Genomic DNA, 13,313 nt, shown 5'->3' with positions numbered 1-13,313 from the left:
ACAGTCTGCTAATCACTAACACACAACCTGCTTGTTCCACAAAAGTTCTTATAAGGACTGGTAACTTGGTATAGGGTGCTACGGTACATAGGCTTGAGTGCGGTACAGTCTGCTGTTCTGTAAGGACCGCTATCGGTCCACAATAGATAGGGTTGACGTGCACCACTGCTGACCGCTGCCCTATACTGCAGCAGTCCTTCAGCGGTATAGGGACTGACGTACAGTCTGCTAAACACTAATACACAACCTGCTTGGTCCACAAAAGTTCTTATAAGGACTGGTAACTTGGTATAGGGTGCTACGGTACATAGGCTTGAGTGCGGTACAGTCTGCTGTTCTGTAAGGACCGCTATAGGTCCACAATAGATAGGGTTGACGTGCACCACTGCTGACCGCTCACCTATACTGCAGCAGTCCTTCAGCGGTATAGGGACTAAGAGTTTTGTCACAGGGTCATTTAAAAAATGACATGCAGAGGAAGAGGCAGGCCCTTCCGCAGGGGTGGTAGGGGTAGGGCAGGAGCAACAGGCTTGAGCCAAAGTGGGAAGTTGCAGAAGGTGCGTTCAATTACTTTAAAGGATGCACCAGACTTGGTTGAGTGGCTCGCTCAGCCTTACTCTTCTGCACCCTCCTCATCCTCTCGATCTGCACCCTCTTCTTCACTCTCTGCTATGTGCACCCCCAAAGACACTACCACCAACAACACGACCACCACCACCACCACCACATACCTTCCGCTTGAGTCACAGGAATTATTTTCTGATCTATATCAAGAGGACATTTCTGATGCGCAGCCACTCTTGGTATTGGATCAGGAAGAGGAGGTAGCAACAAGCGCTACTCAGCAGTCTGACGCCAGTACCCAGATCAGCCCAAGGAGGAGGTTGGTCCCCGGTGTTGCTGCCTACTCTACTTATAGCGGTGGGGAAGGTGACGTTGATGATGACGTGTCTAGTGATGTCACGTGGGTGCCCACAAGAGAGGAAGAGGAGGGGAGTTCAGAGGGAGATATGGACCAGCAGATAGGGAGGAGAAGCAGCAATGACTTACATTGCACAGCAGGGACAAAGCAGACTGCAAATGTATCAGGAGCGAGTCATCGACCATGTACGGTCACATCTGGCGCTCCCAGGACACCGGCACATGGCTCCGCAGTGTGGGCTTTTTTTAACGTGTCCGCTGCTGACAATAGCGTTGCCATCTGCAATCTTTGCAGTCAACGCGTTAGTCGCGGTAAGCCCAATACTCACCTAGGGACGACCGCCTTAAGAAGGCACATGAGCAGCCATCACCGAGCCCAGTGGGAGCAACGGAACACACAAAGCCACACTGCAGGCTCTCACCATCCAGCCTCGTCTTCTACTTCTCCTTCTCCTCTCTCCTCACAATTGTCCTCCACTCCACCTTCCATCACGCCAAGCTCACATTTTTCTGCAAAAAGGCAGGCTTCCGTGGGCCTAATGTTTGAGCGTAAAAAAATGATGACGCCGGATAACCCTCTTGCCCAACGGTTGGCGGCTGGCTTGTCAGAACTCATAGCCCGCCAACTACTGCCATATAAACTGGTGGACTCGGAGGCCTTTCGCAAATTTGTGGCCATTGGAACACCACAATGGAAGGTCCCAGGAAGGAAGTATTTCTCAGAGAAGGGCATCCCAGAGCTATATGGCCATGTTCAGCGGCAAGTGAATGTATCTCTGGCACACAGTGTCGGTGCCAAGATACATCTGACCACAGACACGTGGTCTAGCAAACACGGGCAGGGAAGGTATATCAGTTTTACTGCCCACTGGGTGAACCTTCTGACGGCCGTCAAGCATGTAACCCGTGGCACCCGTGTAGATTTGGTTTTACCGCCACGGATTGCATGCAGGCCTGACTCTTCTTCTCCTCCTCCTACTCCATCCTCCTCCCTCTCCTCCTCAGCTGACTCCTCCTTTTCCGCTGCTAGCGTCTCTTCCACTGCACCGCCCAAGCTCCCCAGAACCTATTCCACATGCCAGGTGAGACGTTGCCATGCCGTGCTGCGTCTGTTGTGCCTGGAAGCAAAGAGCCACACTGGCCCGGCACTCCTTTCAGCTTTGCGTTCACAGGCAGATGAGTGGCTAACACCGCTCAATTTGACAGTTGGTAAAGTGGTGTGTGACAACGGTGCCAATCTGCTTAGCGCATTGAAACAGGGCAAAATCACGCACGTGCCGTGCATGGCACACGTCTTAAACTTGGTCGTGCAGCGATTCCTTGTCAAATACCCTGGGGTCCAGGACATCTTGCGGCAGGCAAGGAAAATCTCGGCCCATTTCAGAAGATCTTACACGGCCATGGCTCGCCTTGCTGACATTCAGCGGCGACACCATCTGCCGGTCAGACGTCTTATTTGCGATTGCCCGACGCGATGGAACTCAACCTTCTATATGCTTGATAGGCTGCTCCAGCAGAAACGTGCAGTTAACGTCTACCTGTATGAACTCTGCGAAAGAAACGGTTCTGGGGAGCTGGGTTTTTTTTCACCGCGCCAGTGGCTGCTCATGCGCGACACATGCAGACTTCTGCGGCCATTTGAGGAGATCACCAAACTGGTCAGTCGCAGCCATGGCGCCATCAGTGACATGGTACCTTATGCCTTCTTTCTGGAGCGTGCATTGCGTCGTGTCATTGATCAGGCTGTGGAGGAGCAGGAGCGGGAAGATGAGGAAGTCGCAATGCTGGATGAATTCCCAGGGGGGGCTACTCTATCTGAGACAAGTCAACAACAGGAGTCTGATGAGGAGTCAGAGGAGGATGGTGCCGGGGCGGATGAGCAGGAGCAAGAAGAGCATGCTTTAAACCTTTCTGGGATCCCTGTTGTGCGAGGATGGGGAGAGGAGAATGAAGAGGACGACATTATCCTGGATGATGAGCAGGAGCCAGGCCACCACACCGCTTCCACTTTAGTGCAAATGGGGGCCTTCATGCTCCAGTGTTTTAATAGGGACCCCCGTATAAAAAGCATGAGGGTCAAGGACCAGTACTGGGTGGCAACGTACTTAGACCCCCGGTACAAACACAAAATGGCGGAAATGTTACCGCCGTCGCAGAGGGCTGTCAGAATGCAGCACTTCCAGGCCTTGCTTCGAGAAATGCTGCATTCTGCTTTTGCGTGCGCTGGCAGAGGAGCAATTCCCACTCCCAGAGAAGGATTTGCGGGTACCAATCCAACAGCGCCTGCAAGAAGAGGCCGGTTTGAAGATGTGTTGGTGACTTCGGATATGAGGTCATTCTTTCAGCCGACCCATCGACAGGTGTCATCCGGATCCAGCATCAGGGAACGCCTAGACCGTCAGGTGTCCGACTACATTGGGTTAACGGCCGATGTGGACGCTCTGAGGAGTGATGAACCCCTAGACTACTGGGTGGGCAGGCTTGACCTCTGGCCAGAGCTTGCCCAATTTGCAATCGAACTGTTGGCTTGCCCCTCATCCAGTGTCCTGTCCGAAAGGACGTTCAGCGCAGCAGGGGGGATTGTGACCGATAAGCGTACTCGCCTAGCTCACCACAGTGTTAACTACCTCACATTTCTAAAAATGAATGAGGCATGGATCTCGGAGGAATTCAACACATGTGATCAGTAGACCATGTATATGTCTATAAACAATTTTTGGAATCAAGCACACAGACCTTCTTAATTCATTTGGCTCACTTCCCTGACCCAAAAAAGCACACCGTACTATATGCCCCTACCCTCCTCTTTGAAGAGGTTGAGCGGTGTCATATTTCTACTGGGGCTGCTTATTATGAGGGGTTCCCACCATCCCTGTGCTGTGCTGACTTCCTCCTGGGTGTTCTTATTATGAGGGGCTCCCACCATCCCTGTGCTGTGCTGACTTCCTCCTGGGGGTTCTTATTATGAGGGGATCACACCATCCCTGTGCTGTGCTGACTTCCTCCTGGGGCTGCTTACGGTGCTGCTGTCAGCGCTGTATGTCACGGAGCTGCTGTCAGCGCTGTATGTCACGGAGCTGCTGTCAGCGCTGTATGTCACGGAGCTGCTGTCAGCGCTGTATGTCACGGAGCTGCTGTCAGCGCTGTATGTCACGGAGCTGCTGTCAGCGCTGTATGTCACGGAGCTGCTGTCAGCGCTGTATGTCACGGAGCTGCTGTCAGCGCTGTATGTCACGGAGCTGCTGTCAGCGCTGTATGTCACGGAGCTGCTGTCAGCGCTGTATGTCACGGAGCTGCTGTCAGCGCTGTATGTCACGGAGCTGCTGTCAGCGCTGTATGTCACGGAGCTGCTGTCAGCGCTGTATGTCACGGAGCTGCTGTCAGCGCTGTATGTCACGGTGCTGCTGTCAGCGCTGTATGTCACGGAGCTGCTGTCAGCGCTGTATGTCACGGAGCTGCTGTCAGCGCTGTATGTCACGGAGCTGCTGTCAGCGCTGTATGTCACGGAGCTGCTGTCAGCGCTGTATGTCACGGAGCTGCTGTCAGCGCTGTATGTCACGGTGCTGCTGTCAGCGCTGTATGTCACGGAGCTGCTGTCAGCGCTGTATGTCACGGAGCTGCTGTCAGCGCTGTATGTCACGGAGCTGCTGTCAGCGCTGTATGTCACGGAGCTGCTGTCAGCGCTGTATGTCACGGAGCTGCTGTCAGCGCTGTATGTCACGGTGCTGATGTCAGTGCTCTGTATTACGGTGCTGCTGTCAGTGCTCTGTATCTCCTGCACCCTCTTGTTTGCCTACCCTGGTCCCTGACCTTCCCTCTCCTCCATTGCCTTCATTAGCTCCATAGTCCTGAATTGTCAGAACAATTTCCCAAATAAAAAAAAAATGCTTGTAGTTATCGATCCCAAATTCACCTCATACATGTATTATGCTATTGTCCAGGTGGTGGGACTACGTGCTACCCCCTAATAATTACCCCGTGGCCGCAAATTCGACCTAAAGGTTTGCGAAATTCGCCTCCCATTGAAGTCAATGGAGCCCGCGGCGAACGGTCGTTTTCGCGAACGTTTGTGTCCGTTCGCGTTTCGCGTTCGCGAAACGTCCCGTCGGAAGTTCGTCCATCACTACCGCCAACATGCCCGCCCAGTGGGAAATCCTCACGAGATGTCCGCGACCCGGCGGTAACGTCAGATGCTTCCGGACTGGGAGGATTATAAGAGTGCGGCGTTTGCCGCTACTCTCTGATGTCGGCGAATGCTGCAGCGAGAGGAGGCTCTTGTGTCCCCTACATACATCTGCCGCCATACCTCTGCTGCCACAACAGAGATATCCATCTCTTCAGGCGCCCGTCGTCTGTACGATAATGGTGGTCTCCGCGGCAGGTTCCCCGTGAGATCAACGTTATCGGCTGTGGGAGAGGTGGCACCCCCTCCCGCCACCCTCCCGCCACTTACCGGAGCCGTCGGTAGCGGCGGAGGCGATCCGGTCCTCTTCCTAGCTGGGTATAGAGACGAGTGAGGCTAAGATGGCATAGGAGGGCGAAAGTGATGTCAAAACGTCACTTCCGCCCATACCTCTTAAAAGGTATATTTTTTTAATGTCATTTTTAAATTACTTTTTTTTTTTATTGCATTTAAGTCCAAATATGAGATGTGAGGACTTTTTGACCCCAGATCTCATATTTAAGAGGACCTGTCATGCTTTTTTCTATTACAAGGGATGTTTACATTCCTTGTAATAGGAATAAAAGTGATCCATTTTTTTTTTTTTTAAAACAGTGTAAAAATAAATAGAATCAATTAAATTAAATAAGAAAAAAAAAGTTTTTTAAAAACACCCCGTCATGACGAGCTTGCGTGCAGAAGCGAGCGTATACGAGAGTAGCGCCCGCATATGAAAACGGTAGTCAAACCACACATGTGAGGTATAGCCGTGATCGGTAGAGCGAGAGCAATAATTCTAGCCCTAGACCTCCTCTGCAATGCAAAAAAATGCAACCTGTAGAATTTTTTAAATGTCGCTTTTTTTAAAAGTTTGACGCCATTCCACGAGCGGGGCGCAATTTTGAAGCATGACATGTTGGGTATCTATTTACTCAGCGTAATATTATCTTTCACAATATATAAAAAAATTGGGCTAATTTTACTGTTGTCTTATTTTTTTTATTCAAAAAAGTGAATTTTTTCCAAAAAAAGTGCACTTGTAAGACCGCTGCGCAAATACGGTGTGAAAAAAAGTATTCCAATGACTGCCATTTTATTCTCTAGGGTGTTAGAAAAAAAATATATAAAATGTTTGGGGGTTCTAAGTAATTTTAGAGCAAAAAAAACAGTTTTAAACAACACCGAGTCTGAAAAAGAGGCCTGGTCCTTAAGTGGTTAAAAAAAACAAATACTTTGTTTCAAACTCTAGATGCCTGCTTCCCTGGCTCTTTTGAGATTGGTGGCTGTCAGCTGTTTAGCTGTTTGAACAAAAGGCTACATATATTCCACTGCGGTGAGGAATTTATCTTCATTATAGCTTACTACTGGATTCAATTATTACAAATTAGCTTTCAACCTTTTTTTATCCTTCATTATATATTTGGCAAAATTCATTAATATGATTTATTCTCACCCATAGTGCTGAGAAATTTATTCTATATCCTCCTGCGGTCTCAATAGTTGGACTTTGGTTTGGGTGACGGAGGGAGTCTCCACTGCTATGCACATTGATGTGCGTTATTAAAAAAAATTTTGCTGACTCTATGAATATCAATACCTTTTGGTACTATCCAAGCGATTTCCTTTGACAATACTGGTAAGATCTCATGTGGATGCATATGCTATGTAAATTATATTGTGATTATGGTATATACCCAATTAATCTGTTTCAATACATCTGTATATATGTATGTTGTGTAAATTTCATATATGCTATGAAGCCTTATTATTTTTCTATCTATTTCTAGCTCATCACACCATGTACCTAAACTCCAGAGGAAGCTCAGAAGAGCGAAACATGTTGAGTGGTATATGTGGAACTGCTAGTTAATTGCTTTAAATTATGAAAACTTCAGTGTTTGGTGCTTCGCAATTTTATATGGAATTTTTTTTTTTAATTGTTGTGTATCACGAATTTGTTGAATAAAATATTTTTTAGGGATATTTTCTAATATTCATCTATCTCTGTTTGTGACACCTTTAAAGTCCCAGGGTTGGTTGACCCCAAAGTCCCCTCTTTTGTCCTATTTACATTGAGCACAATAAAATAAACATTCCTCAGTAAACTATTTGTTAAAATTCATAAACACATATACTTTTCAATGCTACTGGTTCATGCTATCTCAGTGCTGCTTCCCTGAACTTCTGGTCTACACAGGAAAGGGTTAATAGGATACAGCCTGAAGTCAGCCTGAAAGCTTGGAGAAGGGAGGAAGGGAGTGCCTTGCCATTCTAGGCTATGGGGCTGTGTGTTTCTATTGATGCACATAGTGTAGGGCAGAATATGGAGACCATACTACATGGAGAAGGGTGGACCATACTACATGGAGAAGGGTGGACCATACTACATGGAGAAGGGGGGACCATACTACATGGAGAAGGGGGGAACCATACTACATGGAGAAGGGAGGAACCATACTACATGGAGAAGGGGGGAAGGATACTACATGGAGAAGGGGGGGAACTATACTACATGGAAAAGGCTGAAAATAGCCGAAAGCCGCCGAGAACGGAAGAGAAGTTGACAATCGGCGGGGGATCGGCGTATAACACCCACAAACAATTTCCCCCTGATTTAAAGGGGAAAAAGTGTGTGTTATACAGGAGGTATAATGTTTATGCAGAATCACTGTGACCTGTTAACCCCTGTGAGGGGGGCCGAGTATGTACAGAGGTGAGGGAGGCTGAGTGTGTACAGATGTGAGGGGGGCTGAGTGTGTACGTGAGTGAGGGGGGCTGAGTGTGCGCGGGAGTGAGGGGGCTGAGTGTGTACGTGAGTGAGGGGGGCTGAGTGTGCGCGGGAGTGAAGGGGCTGAGTGTGCGCGGGAGTAAAAGGGGCTGAGTGTGCGCGGGAGTGAGGGGGGCTGAGTGTGCGCGGGAGTGAGGGGGGCTGAGTGTGCACGGGAGTGAGGGGGGCTCAGTGTGCATGGGAGTGAGGGGGGCTCATTGTGTACAGATGTGAAGTGGGCTCAGTGTGTAGAGATGAGAGAGGGGCTGAGCGTGTACAGATGTGAGGGGGATGAGTGTGTAGAGATGTGAGGGGCATGACTGTGTAGAGGTGTGAGGGGGGCTCAGTGTGTACGGATGTGATGGGACCTCAGTGTGTAGAGATGTGAGGGGACTGAGTGTGTAGAGATGTGGGGGGGCTGAGTGTGTAGAGATGTGAGGGGGGTTCAGTGTGTACAGATGTGAGGGGGGGCTGAGTGTGTACGGATGTGATGGGACCTCAGTGTGTAGAGATGTGGGGGGGGGGGCTGAGTGTGTAGAGATGTGAGGGGGGCTGAGTGTGTAGAGATGTGGGGGGGGGGGCTGAGTGTGTAGAGATGTGAGGGGGGCTGAGTGTGTAGAGATGTGGGGGGGGGCTGAGTGTGTAGAGATGTGAGGGGTGCTGAGTGTGTAGAGATGTGGGGGTGCTGAGTGTGTAGAGATGTGGGGGGGGCTGAGTGTGTAGAGATGTGGGGGTGCTGAGTGTGTAGAGATGTGAGGGGTGCTGAGTGTGTAGAGATGTGGGGGTGCTGAGTGTGTAGAGATGTGAGGGGTGCTGAGTGTGTAGAGATGTGAGGGGGGCTGAGTGTGTAGAGATGTGGGGGGGGCTGAGTGTGTAGAGATGTGAGGGGTGCTGAGTGTGTAGAGATGTGAGGGGTGCTGAGTGTGTAGAGATGTGGGGGGGAGGCTGAGTGTGTAGAGATGTGGGGGTGCTGAGTGTGTAGAGATGTGAGGGGGGGCTGAGTGTGTAGAGATGTGAGGGGGGCTGAGTGTGTAGAGATGTGGGGGTGCTGAGTGTGTAGAGATGTGGGGGGCTGAGTGTGTAGAGATGTGAGGGGGCTGAGTGTGTAGAGATGTGGGGGGGATGAGTGTGTAGAGATGTGAGTGGGGCTGAGTGTGTAGAGATGTGGGGGGGGGGGCTGAGTGTGTAGAGATGTGGGGGGGGGGGCTGAGTGTGTAGAGATGTGGGGGGGGGGCTGAGTGTGTAGAGATGTGGGGGGGGGCTGAGTGTGTAGAGATGTGGGGGGGCTGAGTGTGTAGAGATGTGAGGGGTGCTAAGTGTGTAGAGATGTGGGGGTGCTGAGTGTGTAGAGATGTGGGGGGGGCTGAGTGTGTAGAGATGTGGGGGGGGGGCTGAGTGTGTAGAGATGTGGGGGGGCTGAGTGCGTAGAGATGTGGGGGTGCTGAGTGTGTAGAGGTGTGGGGGGGGGCTGAGTGTGTAGAGATGTGAGGGGTGCTGAGTGTGTAGAGATGTGGGGGGGGGGGCTGAGTGTGTAGAGATGTGAGGGGGGCTGAGTGTGTAGAGATGTGGGGGGGGCTGAGTGTGTAGAGATGTGAGGGGGACTGAGTGTGTAGAGATGTGAGGGGTGCTGAGTGTGTAGAGATGTGGGGGTGCTGAGTGTGTAGAGATGTGAGGGGTGCTGAGTGTGTAGAGATGTGGGGGGGGCTGAGTGTGTAGAGATGTGAGGGGGGCTGAGTGTGTAGAGATGTGGGGGGGCTGAGTGTGTAGAGATGTGAGGGGTGCTGAGTGTGTAGAGATGTGGGGGGGCTGAGTGTGTAGAGATGTGGGGGGGGGGGGCTGAGTGTGTAGAGATGTGGGGGGGGGGCTGAGTGTGTAGAGATGTGGGGGTGCTGAGTGTGTAGAGATGTGGGGGGGGCTGAGTGTGTAGAGATGTGAGGGGTGCTGAGTGTGTAGAGATGTGGGGGGGGGGGGCTGAGTGTGTAGAGATGTGAGGGGGGCTGAGTGTGTAGAGATGTGGGGGGGGGGCTGAGTGTGTAGAGATGTGAGGGGGGCTGAGTGTGTAGAGATGTGAGGGGTGCTGAGTGTGTAGAGATGTGAGGGGTGCTGAGTGTGTAGAGATGTGAGGGGTGCTGAGTGTGTAGAGATGTGGGGGGGCTGAGTGTGTAGAGATGTGAGGGGGGCTGAGTGTGTAGAGATGTGGGGGGGGCTGAGTGTGTAGAGATGTGAGGGGTGCCGAGTGTGTAGAGATGTGGGGGTGCCGAGTGTGTAGAGATGTGGGGGGGGGGCTGAGTGTGTAGAGATGTGGGGGTGCCGAGTGTGTAGAGATGTGGGGGTGCCGAGTGTGTAGAGATGTGGGGGGGGCTGAGTGTGTAGAGATGTGGGGGTGCTGAGTGTGTAGAGATGTGAGGGGTGCTGAGTGTGTAGAGATGTGAGGGGGGCTGAGTGTGTAGAGATGTGGGGGGGGCTGAGTGTGTAGAGATGTGAGGGGTGCTGAGTGTGTAGAGATGTGGGGGTGCCGAGTGTGTAGAGATGTGGGGGGGGGGGCTGAGTGTGTAGAGATGTGGGGGTGCTGAGTGTGTAGAGATGTGGGGGTGCCGAGTGTGTAGAGATGTGGGGGGGGCTGAGTGTGTAGAGATGTGAGGGGTGCTGAGTGTGTAGAGATGTGGGGGTGCTGAGTGTGTAGAGATGTGGGGGTGCTGAGTGTGTAGAGATGTGAGGGGTGCTGAGTGTGTAGAGATGTGGGGGGGCTGAGTGTGTAGAGATGTGAGGGGGGCTGAGTGTGTAGAGATGTGGGGGGGGGGCTGAGTGTGTAGAGATGTGGGGGGGGGCTGAGTGTGTAGAGATGTGAGGGGTGCTGAGTGTGTAGAGATGTGAGGGGTGCTGAGTGTGTAGAGATGTGAGGGGTGCTGAGTGTGTAGAGATGTGGGGGTGCTGAGTGTGTAGAGATGTGGGGGGGGCTGAGTGTGTAGAGATGTGGGGGGGGCTGAGTGTGTAGAGATGTGAGGGGTGCTGAGTGTGTAGAGATGTGGGGGGGGGCTGAGTGTGTAGAGATGTGGGGGGGGCTGAGTGTGTAGAGATGTGGGGGTGCTGAGGGTGTAGAGATGTGAGGGGGGCTGAGGGTGTAGAGATGTGAGGGGGGCTGAGTGTGTAGAGATGTGGGGGGGGGCTGAGTGTGTAGAGATGTGAGGGGTGCTGAGTGTGTAGAGATGTGAGGGGGGGCTGAATGTGTAGAGATGTGAGGGGGGCTGAGTGTGTAGAGATGTGAGGGGGAGCTGAGTGTGTAGAGATGTGAGGGGGGGCTGAATGTGTAGAGATGTGAGGGGGGCTGAGTGTGTAGAGATGTGAGGGGGGCTGAGTGTGTAGAGATGTGAGGGGGGCTGAGTGTGTAGAGATGTGAGGGGTGCTGAGTGTGTAGAGATGTGAGGGGGGGCTGAGTGTGTAGAGATGTGAGGGGGGCTGAGTGTGTAGAGATGTGAGGGGGGCTGAGTGTGTAGAGATGTGAGGGGTGCTGAGTGTGTAGAGATGTGAGGGGGGGCTGAGTGTGTAGAGATGTGAGGGGGAGCTGAGTGTGTAGAGATGTGTGGGGGGCTGATTGTGTAGAGATGTGAGGGGGGCTGAGTGTGTAGAGATGTGGGGGGGGGCTGAGTGTGTAGAGATGTGGGGGGGGCTGAGTGTGTAGAGATGTGAGGGGTGCTGAGTGTGTAGAGATGTGAGGGGTGCTGAGTGTGTAGAGATGTGAGGGGTGCTGAGTGTGTAGAGATGTGGGGGTGCTGAGTGTGTAGAGATGTGGGGGGGGCTGAGTGTGTAGAGATGTGGGGGTGCTGAGTGTGTAGAGATGTAGGGGGGGCTGAGTGTGTAGAGATGTGGGGGTGCTGAGGGTGTAGAGATGTGAGGGGGGCTGAGTGTGTAGAGATGTGAGGGGGGCTGAGTGTGTAGAGATGTGGGGGGGCTGAGTGTGTAGAGATGTGAGGGGGGCTGAGTGTGTAGAGATGTGGGGGGGGGCTGAGTGTGTAGAGATGTGGGGGTGCTGAGTGTGTAGAGATGTGAGGGGTGCTGAGTGTGTAGAGATGTGGGGGGGACTGAGTGTGTAGAGATGTGAGGGGGGGGCTGAGTGTGTAGAGATGTGAGGGGGGCTGAGTTTATAGAGATGTGGGGGTGCTGAGTGTGTAGAGATGTGAGGGGGGGCTGAGTGTGTAGAGATGTGGGGGTGCTGAGTGTGTAGAGATGTGAGGGGGGGCTGAGTGTGTAGAGATGTGAGGGGGGCTGAGTGTGTAGAGATGTGGGGGTGCTGAGTGTGTAGAGATGTGAGGGGGGCTGAGTGTGTAGAGATGTGAGGGGGGCTGAGTGTGTAGAGATGTGAGGGGTGCTGAGTGTGTAGAGATGTGAGGGGGGGCTGAGTGTGTAGAGATGTGAGGGGGGGCTGAGTGTGTAGAGATGTGAGGGGGGGCTGAATGTGTAGAGATGTGAGGGGGAGCTGAGTGTGTAGAGATGTGAGGGGTGCTGAGTGTGTAGAGATGTGAGGGGGGGCTGAATGTGTAGAGATGTGAGGGGGGCTGTGTGTGTAGAGATGTGAGGGGGGCTGAGTGTGTAGAGATGTGAGGGGGGGCTGAGTGTGTAGAGATGAGGGGGGGCTGAGTGTGTAGAGATGTGAGGGGGGGCTGAATGTGTAGAGATGTGAGGGGGAGCTGAGTGTGTAGAGATGTGAGGGGGGGCTGAATGTGTAGAGATGTGAGGGGGAGCTGAGTGTGTAGAGATGTGAGGGGTGCTGAGTGTGTAGAGATGTGAGGGGGGCTGAGTGTGTAGAGATGTGAGGGGGGGCTGAATGTGTAGAGATGTGAGGGGGGGCTGAGTGTGTAGAGATGTGGGGGGGGCTGAGTGTGTAGAGATGTGGGGGGGGGCTGAGTGTGTAGAGATGTGGGGGGGGGCTGAGTGTGTAGAGATGTGAGGGGGGGCTGAGTGTGTAGAGATGTGGGGGGGGCTGAGTGTGTAGAGATGTGGGGGGGGCTGAGTGTGTAGAGATGTGGGGGGGGCTGAGTGTGTAGAGATGTGTGGGGGGGGCTGAGTGTGTAGAGATGTGAGGGGGAGCTGAGTGTGTAGAGATGTGTGGGGGGGCTGAATGTGTAGGGATGTGAGGGGGGCTGAGTGTGTAGAGATGTGGGGGTGCTGAATGTGTAGAGATGTGAGGGGGAGCTGAGTGTGTAGAGATGTGGGGGGGGGCTGAGTGTGTAGAGATGTGAGGGGGGGTGAGTGTGTAGAGATGTGTGGGGGGGGGGGCTGAGTGTGTAGAGATGTGAGGGGGAGCTGAGTGTGTAGAGATGTGTGGGGGGGCTGAATGTGTAGAGATGTGAGGGGGGCTGAGTGTGTAGAGATGTGAGGGGGGCTGAGTGTGTAGAGATGTGAGGGGGGCTGAGTGTGTAGAGATGTGAGGGGGGCTGAGTGTGTAGAGATGTGGGGGGGGCTGAG

Source organism: Lithobates pipiens, unplaced genomic scaffold (genome assembly GCF_037356315.1).
Source record: "Lithobates pipiens isolate NorthernLeopardFrog02 unplaced genomic scaffold, aLitPip1_a1.2 Scaffold_16, whole genome shotgun sequence".
NCBI classification, from domain to species: domain Eukaryota; kingdom Metazoa; phylum Chordata; class Amphibia; order Anura; family Ranidae; genus Lithobates; species Lithobates pipiens.
This window is presented reverse-complemented; position numbering follows the sequence as displayed.